Consider the following 7,179-nt stretch of genomic DNA (forward strand, 5'->3'; position numbering starts at 1 on the left):
GGAGGGGAACATCACACACCGGGGCCTGTCAGGGGTTGGGGGGGGCTAGGGGAGGGATAGCATTAGGAGAAATAGCTAATGTAGATGATGGGTTGATGGGTGCAGCAAACCACCATGGCACGTGTATACCTATGTAACAAACCTGCATGTTCTGCACATGTGTTCCAGAACTTAAAGTATAATTGAAAAAAACAAAACAACAACAGAAAAACAAAAACTATGCTGAAATCACTGTATACTTAACCCCACTGGTATCCAAGAGTGTGTTCTCTTCTGTAGGTAAACTCTAGAAGCACTGTTCAACTCAATCATAACTCTTGCAGTATTGTATCACTTGACATTAACAATCAACACAAATAATAATCAGAAATTAAACCGAGTGAAATCAGTGGAGTGTCCTGAATGCGACAGACCCCAGGAGGTTTGCAGCACTTGAGTGTCTAGCACCCTATTCTCAGCAAAAATGCCTGTAATGTCAATTTGCCTTGTAGTTTCACAGTTTCACTTCCACCAATATTCAACTTCAGGTTTCCATTTCTTAACCCAGAGCAGGAATATATCCAACTGCAGCTGTTTCTCTGCCTGCAAACTTTATGGGGACAGTGAACGAGAGTATGTTGTGCTATTAAATCCTAACCAGGCAGTAAATTACAAGGAGGAAAACAAAAACAAATTCTGCTGAGTAGGAAGATTTTTTTTATGTGAATGATTGTAACTTATTCTGAGTGAGCAAATAAAATAGTGAAATATTTCTTAAGAATTTGTCATCCTAATTCATTTTTCTTTTGCCTTTAGTTTAGCAATAAAAGGAGTATTTGAAAGAAATAGTTTCCACATGGGGGAAAGTAAGTTGACAGGACAGTAGTAGCCTAGCAGTTGAAAGAGTTACCAAATGAAACCTGATTCAGTAACTACAGATTTTTTAAAATCCATGGACAGACATGCAGAGGAGAGACTCAAACTCAAATATTTCAACATTCTCAGTGTTCCTGAGACTGTAGAGTGTTGGCAGCATCATCTCTTCAGCAACGTGTGCTTCAAATTTTTCAGGGGGAGACAGTGAGGAAGGAGTGAGACAGAGCAATGCTAGAAAATAGACAAAAACCAGTCTTTGCCCCATTTAGGGGGTGACCAGTGATGATTCTTGGGGACACTGAGAGTGTTTGCCTCCTATCAAACCTATTTCTATGGTTTTTCCAGCCCACTCCTTCTCCCAAAATGGGAGCAGAATTTGGCAGACGAAGTCCACAGCATCTTTGTACCAAATAGGAAAGCACAGAACTCAGTAGCTTTCTTGCTTTCTTTGATAATGACACAAGCCATCCATCATTGCAAGTGTCATGTTATGGAAACAAACAATAAACCCATGCCTGTGGCATTCCCAGACCTATCCACCCACTCCCCAACATTCAAAATAATATTGAGGGAATAAAATGGAAGCAATGTCATCATGAGATGGGAATTAGTGTTTTAATTTGGTAGATAGGGAACTTGAGGTTCTAATACCTTGCTGTTTTCAAGTTCACAAAAGTTCAAGTCCTCCAGGGGTTCTATTGTAGCGATTTTGAGAACATAGAAAAGTTGTTCAAGGTTAGGGACAGGGACATTCATTCCAAGAATTCTGGATCTTAGGGAGCCTCCCTCTTTACCAAGTTCTCAGACTCTGAAGAATTGGAAGGATTAAACTTTACACCTAATTTTTTTCTTTAAATAAGGTCAAATTAAAATTTTCCTAAAATTGTAACAGTCATAGAAGTCCTCAATGTCACATGATTTCTTTAGAAACAGATTCCCTTCCACCCTCTGGAGAGATGGTTAGGGAAGCTGTTTGCATGACAAATGACTACCAGCAAATATTTTCATCAGAAGACAAGGGAATCTCACTAGAAATTCAGGAAATCAAGGATATGGAAAGTTCTATATGTTTCCAAGATAGCTCACCTTTAATTTTGCGGAGAAAACAAATTTGCTCTTGCTCAAGAGAGTTCTATAAAACAAAGCTTTTCCAAGGATTTTTTTTTAAAAGAAAGTAGAAAAAAAGCAGAAACTAGTATATGGGGACAGTGAGGACAGAAATTGTGTTCCTTAATAAAAATATTAATGAGCAGTCTGCTCACCACAACAAATGTAAATATGCAGTCAAAACAGGCATGTCTTGAAATGGGAGACAGCCAAGCATCTGAAAGGAAAAAACAAAACAAAACAGGGAAATAGAAACGTGCTGATCCCAAACATTTCTTAGGCCATCTCCTAAATCCCAGTATTTTCATTTGCCAGGTCTGGAGGGAACATTAGATATTCTTTCATTCTGACCAACACACTCAGAAGGAGCAGTGTGAAGCTACTTCCAGGGAGCCATCCATCACTTCTGGAGACACTCGCTTTTCAGGTGGACACCCTTTGTGGACTCTCTCAGCTCCCCAGGCAGATAGCAGGGGCTCCTCCTCTATATTCCAGAGCCCTTCTTCCCAGCACTCTTTTGGTACGTGCCACAATTGCCTTATTATTCTTTCATGAGCACTAGTTGATAAGATGGTAAGAACCGTTGGCCAGTGTATTGCAATGGACTGAATGTTGGTGACCCACTCTCCAAAATTCTTATGTTGAAATCCTAATCCTTAATATGATGGTATTAGGAGGTAGGGCCTTTTGGAGGTGATTAGGTCATGAGGGTGGAGCCCTTATGAATAAGAATAGTGCCCTTATAAAAATGACCCCAGAGAGCTCTCTCCTCTTTCTGCCAGAAGTTGGCAGTCTGTAACCCAGAAGAGCATCCCTCACTGGAACGCCGCCATGATGGCACCCTGATCTCAACTTTCAGCCTCCAGAACTGTGGGACATAAATTTGTTGTTTAGAAGCCCCCGCAGTCTATGGCACTTTGTTACAGCCGTTCAAGCTAAGATAGTGGGTGTTACGATCCTGACTCATACATGAGTGTCAGCACATGGATTGCTCAATGAGATGTTACATTGATGCATGAGGAAAATAAGATCCAGACGTGTTCATTGACTTACCCAGATCACGCAGCTGTGTATCAAATTAAATCTCCTCAAAAGCCTTTAAAAAAGTTTCTGGATATATAATTCAGCAAAGGGTTTTATCCTAACGAGAGAAACAACATAATATGCTCAATCTTAGCCAAAAGGCCGAAAAGTGATGAAAAACTCCATAATGAAGCTGGCATAACCATAGTCCAGAACCCAAATGTGTGCTTCAGATTAGCTGTGTTCTTTTTAATATTTAAACAGTAACCCTGCGCTCACTGTGCTCAACAATGTGGAGAGAATTTGAAGCTTCTGAGTGAATGCAAAAAGCAATTCCATTCAGGTTTTCAACATGCCTGTACCACCCTGTGCTGGGAATGAGGACACAAAGGTGAATGAGGCGGATCTTGGCCCCTGAGGAGCTTGTCATCTACTGAGCACTTAATGAAGACGCCAGGGATTCCTTTATTTTTTTAAATAAATACAATTTTTCAAGAAAAAAAATTTCCACAGAAAAATAGTAGATCTAATTTATTTTTTGAAAAGTTAAAGAGAGGTTGAGGAGGAAGACACACTAAAGGAAGAGAACAAGAGTGATTCCAAGTTCTGGTACCCTGCCTAGGGAGGCCTTGCTGCTCTCGGGCCGCCTGGAGCTTGTCAGTGCTCTTTATTGCTTTGGGACAAATGGGGGTGTTGTCAGTGTCCTTGTCCTTGTCATTCTTTCTTAATCCATCGTATGCCCTATATGCTGAACGACATGCCAAAACTTCATGGGGAATTTCCTGCTTTATGTTCCGGGAAACTCCCAAATTCCCAGCTGATGCTGATGCTGCAGGTTCAGATATCAGATGTTGAGGCACCCTCCTACCCCACTCCAGAAAAGCAACTCTCTCAAAATGTGGAGAGAAGGAAGAGCCAGGAAAGCCATCTCTAACACTATCTTCCTACTTCTCTATCTACTCATGCACCATCCAGCTCCTCCCACCTTTGCCCAGTCCCTTTTCCTGCCATCTACTGTCTCTTCCAGAATGGCTGAAAGCCCTTACACAGCCAAGTTCAGAGCAAATTCATGGACATGCAACCTGGGCAGCCAGAGTCCTGTGCTCAGTAGACCCCATGCTTGATGTTCTCCTGTTGTCATCTTAAAATCCTTAATCAAGTTTTTATTATTGTTTTAATTAGAATGTATTTATTTATAAATTAGATTATTATAAATTAGACTATATTTTTAAATTATTTATAATTTAATTATAACTATTATTTTCCCTTCATTTTTATTTTCCATGATGTCCCACAAATTATGTTCTAATGACCCCATCATTTTAAAATCTAAGCATCAGGACTGCACAGGTTTTATATCAGCACAGTGCCTGAGCTGTATGTGGTTTTTGCTATCCCAGGCATTATCACAGCAGAGTACTGAAGTCCAAATAGTGGCTGAGCTGCAGGTGCTACTGTTTTTCCTCTGGGAGTTAAGAACCATGATGAAATAATTTTGGGGGGATGCCATAACAGGTTCAAGGGAGCAACAATTTCCAAATAATGCCAGCCATGAAGCTTGGTCTTCCTGTCAGTCACAATCCACTGATGCATTGGCAGAGTCAGATCTGTTCCTGAGGTCTACCAAACATCCTCCTGGGTAAACAGATCAGAGCTAATTAAACAAAAGTGACTTGTCAACAATCCTGTTAGCACACACACAATTACAATAGACTGCTATACAATCACAACAGCTCTCAAAATCTGGTGGCTGAACCTGCAGCATCAATACCCCCTGGGGATTTGTTAGAAATGTACAGTCCGGGATCTACCAAATCAGATTCTGGGGATGGGGCCTAACAACCTGTGTTTTACCAAGCTACCAAGGCGATTCTGATGTCACTAAGAACCACTGGCTTATACACGAAAGAAACAAGAGTTTCCAGCTGCAAAAATGTAGTATCAATTATGATTAATGTCCTTCACCATTTGACCTACTGAGAAAACACATATTGATTCATTCTGTCATTTACTTCCATCAAAATTCTTTTTATCCATATATTAAATACATGTAGGAGTGTGCGTGTGTGTGTGTGTGTGTATTTAAGCCTCTGAAGTGAGCCAGGCACTGCAATGGATGGTATGTGTCATAAAAGGGTTTATAATCCAATGCAGGGGAATGAAAGAGTCAAATTTATAAACATGAATAACTGCCTGGAATTCTGAGTGAGAAGTACCAGAAAATATGTGTTTGACCCAGGGAAGAGATTACATAGAACTTGTTGAAGCATAGTTAGGAAAAACTTAAGGAAAGTTTTCTTCTACAACTACTGATTATTCTACAATTCTAGTTATTCTACAACGAGGATTTTGATGAACAGACCTGGGGAAGAGAAACGTCCAGGCACAGGAAGAGCATAAAGGCATGAGGTGGAAAAGAATAGAGTGTGTTTCCGGATAAGCATACAATTCCATTGCCTTGAAGTGTGGATTCTGTGAGAAGGATTAATCTGGGAATAAACCAGAGGAACAGTGTGGGTTTCTGTTACTCCAGCTTCTGGAGTAAGGGCCTTGAGTGTGAGGCAGAATTTGGACTTCCCAGAATGAGAGTGAGAGCTGTGTTCTGAGCCCTGTTTGTTGGGGGTGGGGGGGCGGGGGTCTCAGCTTCCTGTTCAGTTTTGGCCACATTTTGACTGTGTGATTCCAGGGAAAATCATCTAAGCAATCTGTGATGCCATTCTGACAAAGAGAAAAATATATTTGTCTGTTTATTTCACAGGTAAAGTGAGATAGGCAGAAACAAGTTTACAGTCATTTGGAGACAGAGCCATGTTGCTGGCCCACCCCATGAGACTAGGGGATTCTTCAGGCCCTTGCAAGGTGATGCATAGCACGCTATTCCTAAATCAACTTTTTAATCTTTCGCATCAGACTCCTTCTTGAGGACAGGGTTTTTTTTTTTTTTGGTGATATATTTTGTTCATTTTTCTTTTTTTAAGTCAAGAGTAATTTGTAGTTTGGAAAGTTTTCCTGAGCAAGGGTGTGTTTAATCTTCTGCTTTTAGCCACCAGACTTCCAGCTCATCTCTCTCCACCCTCATCTCCTGCACAGTGTTATGGATGGGGTAATAGGCAGCTGCCAGCTTGTGTAAATCCAGGGACAAGAGACATCTATGACAACACGATGGGCCCTGAGGCAAGGGAGGAATGTCATTTGTTAACTACCTTTCTAGCTATTTCTGCCTGATTCATTACACTCACTCTTTCACAAAGAAATATACACAGATTACAATGAGCAAAATATCCCGTTAAAAAATATGTATGTGCTTGGAAAAAAATTGATTTCTTTTGAATGTTAATTCTTGAGGGCAAAACCATCTATGATGCTGTACAGAACTCAAATGACATAAGTAATTTGATGCTTTGAAGGCCTCATTTAAAAAGCAGTACAAAAATAGCCAGGGGAATGTAAAACAGTGCTACTTCTATGGACAGCAAGTTGGCAATACCCATCAAAACCTAAAATCCAGTAAAATGTGAACCAAAAGTTATAGGGCTTTATCATACTGATAACTTGGCTCTGTAAAAGGTTAGCCAATAAAGTATTGTTTGTAATAACAATTTTTAAAAAGAATTAGAAGCAAACCAGAATGATGTGAATAGGGAACTGGTTAAATAAAGTATAACCATAGAGTACTTGGCGATCAGAGCAAAGAATAAGGAAGCACTTTATCCCCTTTGATCTGGAGAAAGCTTTATAATTTACAGTTTGTGACAAATGAAAATGACAGCACAATGTGATCAGTATTTTACAATTAAAAAATCAGAAAAAAATGTCTGTAATCTCAGTACTCTGGGAGGCCAAGGTGGGAGGATCACTGGAGTCCAGGACTTTACAGTGAGCTATGACTGCGCCACTGCACCCCAGCCTGGGTGACAGAGTGAGACCCTGTCTCAAAAAGAAGACAAATCAGAAAAAAGTTTATACGTATTTTTATTTTTATTTTATTTTATTTTTGAGGTGGAGTCTTGCTTTGTCTCCCAGGCTGGAGTGCAGTGGCATGATCTGGGCTCACTTCAAGCTCCGCCTCCCGGGTTCCTGCCATTCTCCTGCCTCAGCCTCCTGAGTAGCTGGGACCACAGGCGCCGCCACCACGCCCGGCTAATTTTTTGTGTTTTTAGTAGAGACGGGATTTCACCGTGTTAGCCAGGATAG

The sequence above is a fragment of the Colobus angolensis genome, unplaced genomic scaffold (genome assembly GCF_000951035.1).
Source record: "Colobus angolensis palliatus isolate OR3802 unplaced genomic scaffold, Cang.pa_1.0 Scaffold69, whole genome shotgun sequence".
Lineage (NCBI taxonomy): Eukaryota > Metazoa > Chordata > Mammalia > Primates > Cercopithecidae > Colobus > Colobus angolensis.